Genomic DNA, 17,355 nt, shown 5'->3' on the forward strand with positions numbered 1-17,355 from the left:
CATGCAGCCTGTCTTCCAGCAGACACACTGAGCACTGTGTGCTCAGTGTCTATCTGTGAACTCCTATTACCTATCTGACGGCAACACGAGAGTGAGAAAGTTCTCCTGCTCGTGGTGCTGCCTGACAGGTCCTGCAAGTTCACGGCCAATGAACTAATTTCAACTATGTGACAACGGTGTGAGGTTACCTCCTCTAACTGATGCTGAGCTCCCAGCAGCTCATTCACCAGTGATTCTCAGATGGTCGCATCGTTGAAAACTATTTCTCCCCAGACATGGATTACGGCATGGGGACAGAACGACCAACAGGTGAGGGATAGTGTTGTTTTTTATTTTAGTTTTATTACAGGAGAATGAGAGATTGCAGCCCCCAGCTGTGAGATTTGCCTGGCTGGTTTTCAAAAATACAGGGGATTTCCGCAGGCCAGCAGAAGCTGGCTAATGAATCCTCCCATCCGCAGCTCCTGCTCTTGCTGTTAATAGCGACAGTAGGTGTCGCATGATGAGAGCAGTAGTCCCATTAACTTACACCAGTGACCGGAGGTAAACTTTATACCTCCAATTCACAGCTGAGTGCTAATGTTGTCTTCGGACAGCTTGAGAACCGCGGCTCTCTGACTGGCGGGGATGATTTCACAGCTGATCAGAAGCGCTATGCCGTTGTTTATCACACTGATGCATGTAAAGAAGCTGCGGAGACACCATCACATGTTTCTCGACGCAAGCAGTGAATAGCCAGGCCTTTCCCCAGGAAGGAACAACCACGGGAAGGGCAGCATCCTATGAAGGAAAGCCACCTATGCCAAGCATGGTATCCATCCACAGACAGCTGTTTCGGGGTTTTTGCCCCTCATCAGTGTGGAGTAGGAATCTGGCTATTAGGAGCAGTGCCTAGTAAAAAGGCTATAAAGGCACAGATGATTGGCCTCGGGGAGACCAAAACATCCAACACCGCGGAGACACCATCACGTGTTTCTCAACGCAGTGATTCCAGAACACTGCCCCCATCCCTTATGGGAAATATGCAGATGCATGTAAAGAAGCTGCGGAGACACCATCACGTGTTTCTCGACGCAAGCAGTGAATAGCCAGGCCTTTCCCCGGGAAGGAACAACCACGGGAAGGGCAGCATCCTATGAAGGAAAGCCACCTATGCCAAGCATGGTATCCATCCACAGACAGCTGTTTCGGGGTTTTTGCCCCTCATCAGTGTGGAGTAGGAATCTGGCTATTAGGAGCAGTGCCTAGTAAAAAGGCTATAAAGGCACAGATGATTGGCCTCAGGGAGACCAAATCATCCAACACCGTGGAGACACCATCACGTGTTTCTCAACGCAGTGATTCCAGAACACTGCCCCCATCCCTTATGGGAAATATGCAGATGCATGTAAAGAAGCTGCGGAGACACCATCACGTGTTTCTCGACGCAAGCAGTGAATAGCCAGGCCTTTCCCCGGGAAGGAACAACCACGGGAAGGGCAGCATCCTATGAAGGAAAGCCACCTATGCCAAGCATGGTATTCATCCACAGACAGCTGTTTCGGGGTTTTTGCCCCTCATCAGTGTGGAGTAGGAATCTGGCTATTAGGAGCAGTGCCTAGTAAAAAGGCTATAAAGGCACAGATGTTGTTTATCACGCTGTCACACACAGCGTGGCTTTTGTACTGTGTATGTTCAGCTATATACGGCAATTAAATCAACTAATAAATCGGCAAATATTGCAAATTCGGCGATCGTGAGCTGAACTGAATATTGAAATATTGGCTTATCTCTACTCATTACTTGTATTGTTTGCACCTGTTTGAACTTGTCACCTATATCAAAGACACCTGTCCACACACTCAATCACACTCCAACCTCTCCACTATGGCCAAGATCAAAGAGCTGTCTAAAGACAACAGGATGAAATTGTAGACCTGCATAAGGCTAGGGTGGGTTACAGGACAATCGGCAAACAGCTTGATGAGAAAGCAACAATTGTTGGCACAATTATTAGAAAATGGAAGAAACACAAGATGACTGTCAATCTTTCTTGGTCTGGGGGTCCATGCAACATCTCGCCTTGTGGGATAAGGATGATTCTGAGAAAGGTCAGGAATCAGTCCAGAACTACACAGGAGGAACCAATCAATGACCTGGAGACAACTGGGATTACAGTCTCAAACATTACTGTTAGTAAAACACTACGCCGTCATGAATTAAAATATTAAAATTCTGCATGGCATGCAAGGTTTTGAAGGGAGGATGGATGGTGTCAGGGATTGTGAGATTTTGGCCAGCCAACCTCCTTCCCTCAGTAAGACCTTTGAAGATGGTTGTGCATGGGTCTTCCAGCATGACAGTGACCCAAAATACACATCCAGGGCAATTAGGGATTGGCTTCATAAGAAGTATTTCAAGGTCCTTGAGTGGCCTAGCCAGTCTCAAGACCTGAACCCAATAGAAAATCTTTGGAGGGAACTGAAAATCAATGTTGCCCAGTGACAGACAAGAAACCTGAAAGATCTGTATGGAGGAGTGGGCCAAAATCCATGCTGCAGTGTATGCAAACTTGGTCAAGAGCTACAGGAAATGTCTGACCTCTGTAATTGCAAACAAAGGTTTCTGTGCCAAATATTAACTTCTTTTTTTCTACGATATTAAACACTTATTTTGTGTAATAAAATGCAAATTAATTATGTATAAATCATGTAATGTGATTTTCTAGATATTTTTGTAAGATTCTGTCTCTCAGAGTTGAAGTGTACCTACAATAAAAATTACAGACCTTTCCATTTCTTTGTAGGTGGGAAAACTTGCAAAATCGGCAGTGTATCAAATACTTATTTTCCCCACTGTATATAGCCATAGATGGTAAGAGACCACCTTGCTTCTATTCTGTTAAATGAAATGAAGAATGTCATAAGTAGTGATAAGCGAATTTGTTTGGAAAACGATCGCCGAACATAAATTCATCACGAATATGGCACATTAGGTAACGTGATCGGAAAAACGAGCAAAATTTTATAAAATCAGAAAAAAATGTAACATTAGGTAAAAGTGTGGGAAAATATTTGCGTTGCCACAAAAGTATTTTCAGCACTTTAGCAACGATAATGGTTGTGTATAATGAGCGTTTGGCACATGTTTGATGAAGGGAAGGGGTTTTCAGAGCTCAGAGGCGCGGCTTACTTGTAAACAGTCATTTTTTCCCCTAACTTTATGTGTGCACATTGCGGCTAGCCAATCAGGGTGCAGGAAACACCCACAATGTCCTGACACAACAGCTTGTGTCATTGGCTGCTGAAATCATATGTCCCTCTCCATATAAATAGCGGACATCTTGTTTTAGCGCCATTTTACATTGTAACAGCGCAGATAGGCTGCCCCTGACACTGGCACTGTTAGCAAGATTTTAGATAGTTAGCTAGATGGTTGTATATCAGTCAGAGAGTGTAGCCAGCTAGTGTCCAGTGTGGCTGTAAAATTAACCTTCCAGCACGTTTTTTTTTTTTGGCCATTAGTGAGGTCCACAGATAAAGCCAGCCGGGCATATGTTCTACAAGTGTGTTGTACACTGCTTTTATTGTGCCCCATGCACAAGTATAGCATTCTAAATAATATTTTTTCACTAGCTAAATGTGAAAAAGCCTGCTGTATCCCACCTTGTCATTTTGTGCTGTGGTTATATGAAACTGTCTACAGACCTAAGGCACATTAAAATAAATATAATTTTTCAGCTGCAAAAAGCTACACAACCCGCCGTATCATACTGTACTTTGTCATTTTGTTCATTTGAAATTAGGCTGTAGAGTCTTGATCCAGAGGCCACCCAAAAAATTATTCTGTTCCTCGTGTCATACAGCAGGAGATCTGACTTTCAAATAGTTTGTAGCATCTAGTGTGTTATAGAGGCCTGATACAGAGGCCATATAAAATTCTTCTATTCCTAGTGTCATGCAGTAGGAGACCTGACTTTCAAATAGTTGGCAGTATCTAGTGTGTTATAGAGGCCTAATCCAGAGGCCACCAAAAAAATCTTTCTGTTCCTCGTGTCATACAGTAGGAGTCCTGCCTTTCAAACAGTTTTTTATTCACAATAAAGTGCCCAAAAGGATTATACCCATCCACCTTGAGGGCAATATACCACTATATTACTTAACATCTCACTAACAGGTGACCAGACATAAATAAAGAATGATCTCCAAAGTGGTATGAGGTAAAAAAAAAAACTTTATTAATAAACATTTAAAAAGGCAAAATATGCATTATAAGAAGGGTCCAAAAAAGAGGGACTTCACTGCCATTGTATTTTTCATAACATTGGCTGCATGCACGTTAGAATGAACATTTCAATAGGATTCAAAATACAGAAACCACCGGAGACTAGACGGAGGTGGACATGACTTGGGGATGGGTGGACTGAGAACTCCTGCAGCCTTTGTTTGTATTGCAGTGTAGATTTTAAACAAGAGTGTTGTTGCTTTAAGAGGAAGGAGTTTAGAGGTTTGTGCCTGGTGTATTACTGTGAGGAGGGTGGGGCTTATATAGGGGAGGCAACTCTGGCTCTCCCTCTTTCTCTCACACGATGGACAGGAGGAAACATTGGAGGAAACATGTCTGCAGTTTCAGGGAGTATAATACTGGGGTTATCACCTCACATTATAGCTGATAGGAGCACATTCACTTCACACATCATATATTAGTGTAGTATCAGCTCCTACATCATATATGGGATCAATTTTACCTCAGAAATTCCTGTGGCTGCCATGTTCCCTCATGTGTACTTCCCTGCAGACATGGCTGATATACTATCCACATTCATCATGTATTAGTGTAGTCTCAGCTCTCACATCTTATTTGGGAGCAATATTACCTCAGAGATTCATGTAGCTGCCATGTTCCTTCATGGGTCTGTTACAAGTTGCATCACACACTGCAGAGACAGCTCCTATGTGACCACCTTACAGACATGGCTGTTGTGTCTTATTTCTGCTGTATTATACAGTCTTCATGAGTTTTGGGTATCTGTGTAATGGGTCAGAGCAGTGGCACATACAGTGTCTGCTTTTGGTAGCGTGGAGCTGGGCAGTTGCAGGGACTAGTCACTGGTGAGAGGGAGCAGTAAAGGGATGGTATATATATATATATATATATATATATATATATATATATACCTTATATATATGAGGGTAAGAGGCTTCATTCTGCTGTCCGCTGATTCCCCTCTTCCCATTTATGGAGTCTGGTGACCTGTATGTGACCTCATCTCTGCTGCAGTACAGTCTGATGATGCTGGGTGGTAACCAGGTTACTCTCACTATCTATATGTGATATATGAGAAAAGTCTCCATCTCTGCGCAGCATGCTTATGTATACAGACTTTGAGTACATGTTAGATCACGGGTCTCCAGGTTATTTTCCTTGCTGCACATATAATCTGTGCATGACTTCCAAATCCGTGCTTTATTTCTGGAGATAAGGCAGCCTTTAGTCCTATTATGTTGCATGCTGTCCTGCCTGATATATCCACCCCTTTTTCTGTATATACTTATGGCTGCAGGCAGCTTATCACAAGCCTGAGTGGATTACCTGGAGCCTTACTATATATATTTTATCAGGTGTCAATAATTATTCGGGGAGTAATTCAGCACATGGTGGGGTGGTGAGTGGGCACTAATAACTCAGCACATGGCGGTATGGTGAGTTGGGCACTAATAACGCAGCATATGGCGGGCAGTGAGTGGGCACTCCTAGTGTGATGCTGCACCTTGCTCTGGAGAACACATCCTGGGCCCAGTTTTCAGCCCTGTCTCTCGTCTAGTGTATGTAGGTAGTGTGACTGACTGGGGACACAGACCTTGCAGTTTTCTGCACATACACTTATGGCTGCAGGCAGCTTATACTAGACCTACATATTATATTTTCTTACGATGTATATGCAGCTGGTGGTTAGAGGGCCTGTCTGTAACTGCTGTAGAGGAGCAGGCGGCTTCTTTATTGTTACAGCATATAACAGCATTGCCCATCATCGAATGTATCTGACCTTGTGATGGGACATTTTCCAGGATCAACCTGTAATATGCCTTGGTTGTAAACTTACATGGTGTTTTCATCTTCACTTATCCCACATCTTGTGCAGTTAGGGGGGGGGAGGGGTCCTTGAAGTTGGTTATAAATTGGTCTGGGGGATCCATTGGGATATGGATTCCTCTTTTTGGAATTTAATTTGGTTCTTGATCTGGTGAATGGTAGAGGGGATTTTCAGCAAGGGTTTGTTAAATCCTCAGGAAGTTCAAGTGAACATTGGAACCCTGTGGTTGTGGTGCTCCCGAGCTAGTGGGGTAACGGCTGGGAGTAATTGTTGGTACATTTTATGTTCACTTTTTGTTTGGTAATCACCAGATCTTATGAGCTTCAAGGACTCCTCCCAGCATGTTAATGTTCTTTATGCTTTGATGTTTTATTGTATGCTGTTTTTAATTCTTATATTGTCCCCTTCATATATTTGCAGGAATGGTGTATATCCACTGAGTGCTAAATTTTATATTACCTAAGATGGTGGATAGCACAGACTAAGTGGATTACCTGGAGCCGGGCAGTTGGGGGGTTCCTTGAAGTTCGTTACAAATTGGTCTGGGGGATCCATTGGGATATGGATTCTTCCTTTTGGTATTAAATATGGTTCTGATCTGGTGAAATGTGGAGGGGAGTTTCGGCAAAGGTTTGTCGGATCCTCAGGAAGTTCAAGTGAACATTGGAACCCTGTGGTTATGGTGCTCCCGAGCTAGTGGGGTAATGGCTGGGAGTAATTGTTGGTACATTTTATGTTCACTTTATGCTTGGTAATCTCCAGATCTTATGAGCTTCAAGGACTCCTCCCAGCTAGCTAAGGTTATTTATGCTTTGTTGGGTTATTGTATGTTTGTATTAATAAAGGTGTGTATTTAAAAAAAAAAAAAAAGCACTTATTTGTTTCTTTTTTAGTGGGTCCTTGAAGCTAATTATAATTTGGTCAGTAGGGGTAACCATCTCAGGTATGGACCCTCTGTTTAGGGGGGGTGTTCATCATACTATCACCCCTTGTGTGGAGGAGTAAACATCTCGGATGTGGCCCCTGGATGGAGGGGTGTACATCATAGTATGACCCCGTGGAATGGAGATGTAACCATCTTTGGTATGGCCCCCTGGTGTGGAGGAGTGACCATCACGGTATGGCCCCCTGGTCTCCAGAAGCATTTATATCTTACAAGACCCTGTTAGGGTAAAGTCCCTGTGGTCATGGCAATCATACAAATTGGGTTATATGCCTGGGGTGTTGGATGAGGTCCTGAATAGTACTTGGACAGGTCATATGCCTGGGGTGTTGGACGAGGCCCTGAATAACACCTGGACAGGTCATATGCCTGGGGTGTTGGACTACGTTCTGAATAGCACCTGGAGAGGTCATATGCCTGGGGTATTGGACTGACGTCCTTTATAGCACCTGGACAGGTCATATGCCTGGGATGTTGGACTGATGTCCTGAATAGCACCTGGACAGGTTATATGCCTGGGGTGTTGGACTGACGTCCTGAATAGCACCTGGACAGGTCATATGCCTGGGGTGTTGGACGAGGTCCTGAATAGTACTTGTGACTTGAGAATGCTGAGGCACAGATTTTGACTGTTTATATTGACCAACTCCTATTTCTTTCAAGGTTGTTGTCTGGACAATGCAGTAATCTGGGGCATGAAACTGAAGAGCAATGTACCTAATATGGGTGCCCTGGAGTCAGTGGGAGTGACTAAGAGAAAAGTAATAAACTGCATCCCGATGCCCTTGAGCCAGTGGGAGCGGCTAGGGGTGAAGACATCAAGTGCATTAACACGAAGGGCAATGTGCCTATTCCCAATGCCTTTGTCCCAGTTGGAGAAGGTTAATGGTATATGTTATCAAGTGCCTGTAAGGCAATTAACAATGGCGTGGCAAGGTTATTAATAATGCCTTTGTAGACTATTCTGCAATAGGCTTATTTCATTTACCATGTCCAAATATTGCAGAAATTATTTAAATTATTTAATGATCGGTTATAATGTCGATATTATATTGTGTATGGCTTTTAATTACTCCTTGTTTATAGTATCTTTCTCTTTATATACACTCATCACTTTTTGGGTAGTAATAGTAAGTGGGTTTAAGAATTGGTTACTGCACAGCCCAGCTACTGTATGTAATGGTGGTTTCTTGAACTGAAATCTGTGAATTAGTGAGTTATTAGAGCTGGCTACAATACATTCAGTATAATAGTTTTTGAGGCATCACAGATGCCATTATACAGGTAGTCAGACTGTGGCTACCCCTTTGTTATGGTTTAGTTTCTGCATTCCCTATTATAGGATCCACATTGCAGGATGTTTAGCGGCTGGTATTTTGCTGTAGTTACCATATTATTGATCATAATTTGGTAGTGTTGCATTGTTAAAATTAATCTATTGCAGTCCTTGAATTTTGTTCCTTATATGCACAGTCTTTCCATAGCATGCAGATCTGGTTGATGACTTTATTAGGCATGGGTGATGGGGGTCGAGTCCATTCAAGGTGTCAAATGGCCTCGCTGGTGGCGGTTTAGGAGTCAGGTGGAAGTTGCAGACAAGTTAAGGTGGACTCATTTTAACTAATAGAGGATGTAAAACCTCTTGGTGGTGAGCAGGCTCGGCTTTGGTGGCCAGCCTCAAGGACGTTGTGATGGTAACATCAATCAGGGGCGGGCACAGTGGTTAAGCACAGGAGTGAGGATAATAGGGTCATTGGTGCCCTGAAAGTTTACTGGCTCTGCTTGAATGGCAAGCCAGTGCGTGCCGCCCCTTTATGGCTGTCTGTCCTGGTGCTGTATGTCAGACAGCTGGGGATATCGCAGTACTTGTGAATCCCAATGTACTAGCACTGCACCTGACTCCTACTGTGATTATTTAATCCTGTGATTTGAATAAAAGCTGTGGCCATTTTGACAACCAAAATAATGTGTTTTGTGTATTTATTTTAGTACCTAGGTTTACAGTAGTTATGGTGGTTTTAAGAAGGAGTGGGGTCCATCCCATATCGAAAAGTCAAGAAACCACCGGAGACTAGACGGAGGTGGACATGACTTGGGGATGGGTGGACTGAGAACTCCTGCAGCTTTTGTTTGTATTGTGGTGTAGATTTTAAACAAGAGTGATGTTGCTTTAAGAGGAAGGAGTTTAGATGTTTGTGCCTGGTGTATTACTGTGAGGAGGGTGGGGCTTATATAGGGGAGGCAACTCTGGCTCTCCCTCTTTCTCTCACAGGATGGACAGGAGGAAACATTACCCGCCCTCCCGCCCTGTTTATAATCTCTGTCCTTAAACTTTTTAATTATTGCTTGTATAATGATAAATGCTTTATTGTATTTTTGAATTTGTCATTGTATATCTTGTACCAGGTTCAATTGTATATTGGCTATAAAGAGTTATTATTTGTGGTAACCTTCTAAGCCCAAGGGAAGGGCAATCCTTCAGCCATGGTTCCCTGGAGGTTTCCTCCACAGGGGGTTTTTCCTCTCCTGAGCGCTGTAGGATATCGCAGTACTTGTGAATCCCAATGTACTAGCACTCCACCTGACTCCTACTGTGATTATTTAATCCTGTGATTTGAATAAAAGCTGTGGCCATTTTGACAACCAAAATAATGTGTTTTGTGTATTTATTTTAGTACCTAGGTTTACAGTAGTTATGGTGGTTTTAAGAAGGAGTGGGGTCCATCCCATATCCAAAAGTCATGCCTCTGGTAATAAACCTTAGTCCCTGACCTTAGTCAGGGAATGAACAATAAACCCTTTAAATTATGGGTTTATATATAACCAAAATACCACTATTGGCACATTCCTGGGAAAACTACGTTTGTCCCTTTGTACCTATGTGCGCTATGACCTATAGTGATCTGGTTCAAAGAATTGGATAATAGCTGAAGGTAGCATATACCTGATGTTCAGCCATGTGATATTCCTCAGCATCCATCTGCCCCAATGCACGTTTCACAATGCTTCTTCGGGAGGCGTGTCAGGGCAGGGGGTGATTCTGATGAGAATCAGATATCTGAGGCTCACACCGACTGTACTGTGCTGTGCTGTCAGGGCAGGAAGAGGAGGAGGGTGACTTCAAGGGCAAGGAATATGATAATACAGAGGATGATGTTGATGAGGTGTTAGGTGTGAACATAGAGGCGCACTGCTGAGTAGGTCATCTGAGGAGGAGGAAGACAAGGAGGTTACGTTGTGCCATATGTTGCAGACACAGTGATGCAGCCACAACGAGCAATGCATCCTCAGCCACATCTGTGCCTGTGACTAGGAACGTCCTCGGTTCCGCAGCTCACAGAGGTGGCAATGATTGCCTAGCCTGGGCCTTTTTTGACACTGCAAAGTATGATTAAACTCATGTAATCTGCCAACTTTGCAATAAAAAACTGAGTCGAGGTAAAAAGTGCAATAATTTGACTACTACATGTATGAATCTTCACATGTGCAATCAACATGCTTTACTGTGGGTATCCCACTCCGCAAAAATGCAGACCAGCGGACCTCAACAACCATCAGCTGCCCCATCAATCGCATCTGCTGCTTCTTCCTCCTCCTCTGCTACCATGTAAACTATTGAGACACAGGTCTTTGACCGCAGAACCTCGGGTTCTTTACCTGCTCCAGTCAAGCTGACGGAGAGCCCTCCATCAGCTGTAATGTAAGCTGACATGCCTGCTGTTTTTGACCGATCTCAGAGAAGGAGCACAATACAACTTTCTCAATCCACCGTAACATCTCTGCCTGCACCACTCTCATGGTACAGCACTATGTCCAGTTCACCGTACTCCGCCCTGTCTCAGCACGGCAGTCAGCCCATAGTTCAACAGATGTGGTCACGTGAAATATTGTTTCCTCCTACACATGACAAAGCTAAGAGTTTGAACTCCACTAACTCCAATCTGTTGGCTTCGGAGTAGCTGCCTTTCTGCCTTGTAGATCCAGATGGTTTCCAAAAGCTGATGGCCATCACAGTCCCTGAGTACCAATTATAATAATAATAATATTTTTATTTCTATAGCGCCAACATATTCCGCAGCACTTTACATTTTAGAAGGATCTTTAAGCATAACAATAAATATGTAGATTAACAGATACTAAGAGGAATGAGGGCCCTGCTCGCTAGCTTACAATCTATTAGGAACTAGGGGAGACACAAAAGGTGGATGGTAACAATTGCTTTCGTTGTTTGGACCAGCCATAATGTAAGAAATCGGGTGTTCATGTAATGCTGCATGAACCGGTTATCAGCCAGAATGCATAAAAGTACAGAAACAGAGGGCTACTAAATTCATAAAGCATATGAGAGCATGATGAAAGGAACCTGGTTATGATAAAAATTTTGAATGGGCAACACAGAGATAGTTGGATTAATGTGTTGAAGCGGTAGGCCAGTCTGGAGAAATGCGTTTTTATTTTACTGCACGCTTAAAACTGTAGGTATTGGGGATTAATTGAATAAACCTGGGTAGTGCATTCCAAGTAATTGGAGTAGCACATGAAAAGTCTTGGAGACAGGAGTCATTAGCAGAACGGAGGGCACAAGTAGGGTGGTAGACTGAGATGAGGTAGGAGATGTAGGGTGGTGCTGAGCCATGGAGTGCTTTGTGGGTGAGGGTAATAAGTTTATACTGAGTTCTGGAGTGGATGGGTAACCAGTGTAATGACTGGCACTAGGTAGAGGCATCGGTGCAACGGTTGGTAAGGAATATGATCCTGGCTGCAGCATTCAAGACAGATTGGAGGAGAGAGAATTTTGTAAGAGGGAGACCGATTAGTAGAGAATTACAATAGTCCAGATGAAAATGAATAAGAGAAACAGAGAGAGATTTTTGGAAATATTAACACTCCTGGTTGGCTGTCCTTCATGCGTGTTGCCTGTAGCAGTAGGTGTTTGGACTGGCGGAACGCACCAAGACAGATGGTATAGATGCGTTCGCAGTCCGGGGTCCACCGTGCAGGTGAAAACCTGCTGCTAGCAATTAGCAGACTATATGGCGGTACACTAGAGTATACACGCGTGGGTTAACCTCACCCAGCATGAAAGAAGCAATCCTGTTAAGGCACAGGGCCGCGGTACCGCACCTAAAGCGCGAGCAAGTAGTCAGCGAACTCAACCCCAACTGGGATTGAAGTCCGATTAGACCCTTGCTGGCGCAACACCGCAACTGGGTGTGAAATGAAACAGAAGAGCATGCAGTGCCGCACTGACGAACGCCACTAACCACCCAGGCTTGAGTAAGGAAAGCACAGAGGAAGTGCACGGCGCCGTACTGGCGGTCACAGCAACTGGACGCTATAATGTGTGACTAGTGCTGTAGGATAAGTCGGGCGCTAGGTAGCAGCCATACACCTTCCGCGAACAGTCATACTATAGGGTAGGGGTATCCAAGGACGACTTGCACTCACAACATACACACATTAGCAATTGTTTGACAATACTAGCGCATGGCCGTGCGGTCATGCGCAGTTTATATAGCAGCAGCACAGGAAGTGGCCACAGCACTTTTGCCCTTCTAGGACCTGCCAAGAGGACCAATGGAATGTGCTGCAGAGCCTGAGCACATGACCCTCGATCTCCAACGGGAGACCTTACGCTGGGCATGCTCAGTACGTGCAGACAAGGACTTAGTCCCAGAGAAGTCCGCTCGCTGCTGACCAGCACAGACTTTAATAGCAGAGACTGGAGAAGCAGCAGTAACTCTCAGAGCAGAGTGAGAATGAGCAAGACGCTGGGACCGACGTCCTTGCTGAGCAGACTCCACTGCGGCTGGACAAGAATGGGAGACCGCAGCGGAGGTGGCCCGACATTCCCCCTGTGCAGAAGCGGGAACTCGACCCCTAACATTACCCCCCCTCCTAGGGCCCCCCCCCTTGGGCCTCGCTACGTTCGAAGGCAGCAATGAGCTGCGGAGCCCGAATGTGCTCAGCAGGCTCCCAGGACCTATCCTCAGGGCCGTAACCCTTCCAGTCCACCCAAAAAATTTTTTTGCCACGTACCACCTTGCACCCCAAGATAGCGTTCACCTCGAAATCGTCCGTAGACGAACCCGATGTCCCGGCAGATGACTCAGAAAACCGAGACATGTATACGGGCTTAAGGAGGGACACATGAAAGGTGTCGGTGATACCAAGGCGTGGAGGAAGCGCCAGACGGTAGACCACAGGATTAACCTGAAAACACAAAAAAACACAGTAAAACCAAAAACACACTGTTACAAAAAAAAACCACAGTGGACAGCAAGTGTTCTGGTTTCACAGGATTAACCTGTTCGAGGACCTTGAAGGGACCCAAGTAGCGAGGAGCAAATTTAGTGGACTCAACTCGCAGCCTGATGTTACGGGCGGAGAGCCACACCAAGTCGCCAGGAGCAAAGGACGGGGCGGGGCGCCGATGAGCATCGGCGGAGGACCTCATTCTCTCCTTAGAGGCCCGAATGGCATCCTGAGTGCGGTCCCAAATATCCCGTGCCTCCACAGCCCAGTCTGCCACCCTGGAGTCTGCGGAAGACACGGGCATAGTCACAGGTACCCGTGGATGCTGACCATAGTTGAGGAGTAATGGGGTTTGTCCAGTGGAGTCGGCTATGGCGTTGTTCAGCGCAAACTCTGCCCATGATAGCAAGGATGCCCAGTCATCCTGCCTGGCTGAAACAAAATGTCGCAGGTATGTGACCAAGGTCTGGTTGGCCCTCTCTACCAACCCATTCGTCTCGGGATGATAAGCGGAAGAGAGATTCAACTCAATACTGAGAAGACGACACAGCTCTCTCCAGAACCGAGACGCAAACTGGGGACCCCGGTCACTGACAATTTTGTCAGGCATACCATGTAGGCGGAAGATGTGCTTAATGAACAACGCAGCCAAGGCCCGTGCAGAAGGTAACCGTGTTAGCGGCACCAAATGCACCATTTTCGAGAAATGATCGGTGATGACCCAAATGATGGTACAGCCGCGAGACTTGGGCAAACCGACGACAAAGTCCATCCCGACCATCTCCCAGGGCCTATCTGCCACCGGCAAGGGATAGAGCAACCCAGCTGGCCTTTGACGCGGAGATTTATTTTTGGCGCAGGAGACACACGCCAGAATATAATCCCTGACATCCCGGACCATATGCGGCCACCAGTACGTCCTCGCCAGTAGCTCAGATGTCCTCTTTGTCCCAAAGTGTCCACCCACTCTGGACGAATGAGCCCAAGAGAGAACCTCCGGTCGCAAATTAATGGGCACAAAAGTCTTGCCCAGAGGCACAGACACAAGCGAAACCGGTGCTACGGTTCTCAGGCTCTCAGTGGGAACAATAAGCCGAGGCTCCTCTTCCTCCTCTTCAGTTGACATAAGGGAGCGAGAGAGAGCATCAGCACGAATATTCTTCTCCCCGGCGAGAAAATGAATAGAAAAGTGGAACCGGGAAAAGAACAAGGACCATCTGGCTTGGCGAGAATTTAGCCGCTGGGCTGTCTGTAAGTAGACCAAATTTTTGTGGTCAGTGTAAACCTGGAAGGGAAACCGCGCACCTTCCAGAAGATGTCTCCACTCTGAAAAGGCCAACTTCATTGCTAGCAGCTCCCTATCCCCGATGGAGTAGTTTCTCTCCGCTGGCGAGAAAGTCTTAGAGAAGAAGAAGCATGGATGCTTCCGACCTTGAGCATCCTTCTGGTAGAGGACTGCTCCAGCACCAAAGGACGAGGCATCCACCTCCATTAGGAATGGCTTATCCACATCGGGACGATGTAAGATGGGAGCGCTAGCAAAGTGGGACTTAATAGAAGTGAAGGCCTTGGAGACCTCTTCCGACCACAATTTAGGATTCGCTCCCTTCTTGGTGAGGGCTACCAAGGGAGCTACCAGAGTTGAGAAGTGGGGAATGAACTGGCGGTAATAGTTAATGAACCCCATAAAGCGCTGCACCGCTTTAAGAGAATGGGGCTCTTGCCAGTCCATCACAGCCTGTAGTTTGGCAGGATCCATAGCCAATCCCTGGGCGGAGATGATATAGCCCAGGAACGGCAAAGACTCCTGCTCAAACATACACTTCTCCAACTTAGCGTAAAGAGAGTTTGCCCGTAGGAGGTCGAAGACTCTGCCAACATCGCTCCGGTGGGAGTCAATATCTGGAGAAAAGATGAGAATATCATCCAGATAGACTACAACTGAGGTGGAAAGCATATCCCGGAAGATGTCGTTGACAAAGTCTTGAAAAACGGCTGGGGCATTACAGAGCCCGAAGGGCATCACCAGATACTCATAGTGCCCATCTCTGGTGTTAAACGCCGTTTTCCATTCGTCCCCCTCACGGATGCGAATCAGGTTGTAAGCACCCCGCAGATCTAATTTAGTAAATACCCTTGCTCTTCCCGAAGCCTATCGAAGAGCTCAGATATCAAGGGCAAAGGATACTTGTTCTTAACGGTGATAGCGTTAAGACCCCTGTAGTCTATGCATGGACGTAGCTCCCCATTCTTCTTCTGCACGAAGAAGAACCCTGCCCCAGCAGGTGACACTGACTTCCTGATAAACCCTCTTGCCAGACTCTCTTGAATGTACTGAGACATGGCCTCCATCTCCGGGAGAGATAATGGATAAACTCGACCCCGGGGAGGCTCCGCACCAGGCAAGAGATCGATAGGACAGTCATAGGGGCGATGGGGCGGAAGGGTCTCCGCCGCCTTCTTGGAGAACACGTCTGCGTAAGACCAATATTGCTTGGGGAGAGAGGATAGATCTGCGGGTACCTCAGTAGTAGCAACCTGAACGCACTCTCGGTGACACCTACCCCCACATGATTCACCCCATCCCAGAATTCTGCCTGAGGACCACTCGATGTGAGGAGAGTGGTACCGTAGCCAAGGTATCCCCAACAGGACCTCATCAATACCCTCAGGAATGACGAGCAGAGAAATAATCTCCTGATGGGATGGCGACAGGGACAGAGTAACAGGGATGGTCTGATGTGTTATCTGTGCGGGGAGTGTCGACCCATTCACCACTCGTACCGTTACTGGTTGAGATAGCATAACCAGGGGTATTGCGTGACGTTGGGCGAAGGCAGAAGACATAAAATTGCCCTCCGCCCCAGAATCCACGCAGAGGTCTACCGAGTGGGAGGATGAGCCAATGGTAATTGTCCCCTTAAAGGACAATTTGGAGGCAAACGTCGCAGTGTCTAGTGCACCTCCACCTACTACCACTAGACGCTGATGTTTCCTTGACCGCTGATGACATCTGGTGGCAAGATGTCCTGACTGTTGGCAAACATGGCAACCCTGGAGTGCACGAGCGGTCTGGGACTTAGATCCCGCTCGTGACACCACCTTAGGTTCCTGGAACTCAGGAGCCTGGACTGGAGATTCCAAAGGTTTGGCGAAGGTGGGAGCCAGCCGAAACCTCTGCCTACACTGGGCTCGCTCTAACCTCCGCTCGTGAAAACGGAGGTCAATGCGAGTAGATACTGCTATTAACTCCTCCAGTGTGGCGGGAATCTCCCTAGTGGCCAGAGCATCCTTAACATTGTCAGCCAGCCCCCTCCAAAATATAGGGATAAGGGCTTTATCCGACCACTCCAGCTCAGATGCCAGAGTGCGGAAATGGACGGCAAAAAGGCTGACCAAGGACGAGCCCTGAGTCAGTGCCAACAGTTGGAGCGCCATGTCATGGGTGACACGAGGTCCTAGAAAGACCTGTTTCAGAGTGCTCAGGAATAACGGAGCACTCTGCACCACATGATCGCCACGCTCCCACAGCGGCGTAGCCCACTGCAACGCCCTGTCCGACAATAAGGAAATTATAAAGCCCACCTTAGCCCGCTCTGTTGGGAAACGAGAGGCCAGAAGCTCGAGATGTATTGAGCACTGACTCACGAAACCCCTACAGGACTAACTGTCACCAGAAAATTTCTCTGGTAGCGGGAGGCGAGATAGCGTCGGTACAGGAGCGGCAGTAGACAAGGTAGCTGCAGCCACACTTGCAGCCTGAACAGCGACAGCAGTAACATCCACAGCTGAGGTTGAACGCTCAAGAGCCGCCAACCTTCCCTCCAGCTGCTGGATGTACCGCTGTAAACGCTGGTCGTCCACCATTTACTAGCCAGACCCTGGCGCTAGTATTCTGTTAGGACTGGCGGAACGCACCAAGACAGATGGTATAGATGCGTTCGCAGTCCGGGGTCCACCGTGCAGGTGAAAACCTGCTGCTAGCAATTAGCAGACTATATGGCGGTACACTAGAGTATACACGCGTGGGTTAACCTCACCCAGCGTGAAAGAAGCAATCCTGTTAAGGCACAGGACCGCGGTA

This window comes from Ranitomeya imitator, chromosome 3, assembly GCF_032444005.1.
Source record: "Ranitomeya imitator isolate aRanImi1 chromosome 3, aRanImi1.pri, whole genome shotgun sequence".
Classification (NCBI taxonomy): domain Eukaryota; kingdom Metazoa; phylum Chordata; class Amphibia; order Anura; family Dendrobatidae; genus Ranitomeya; species Ranitomeya imitator.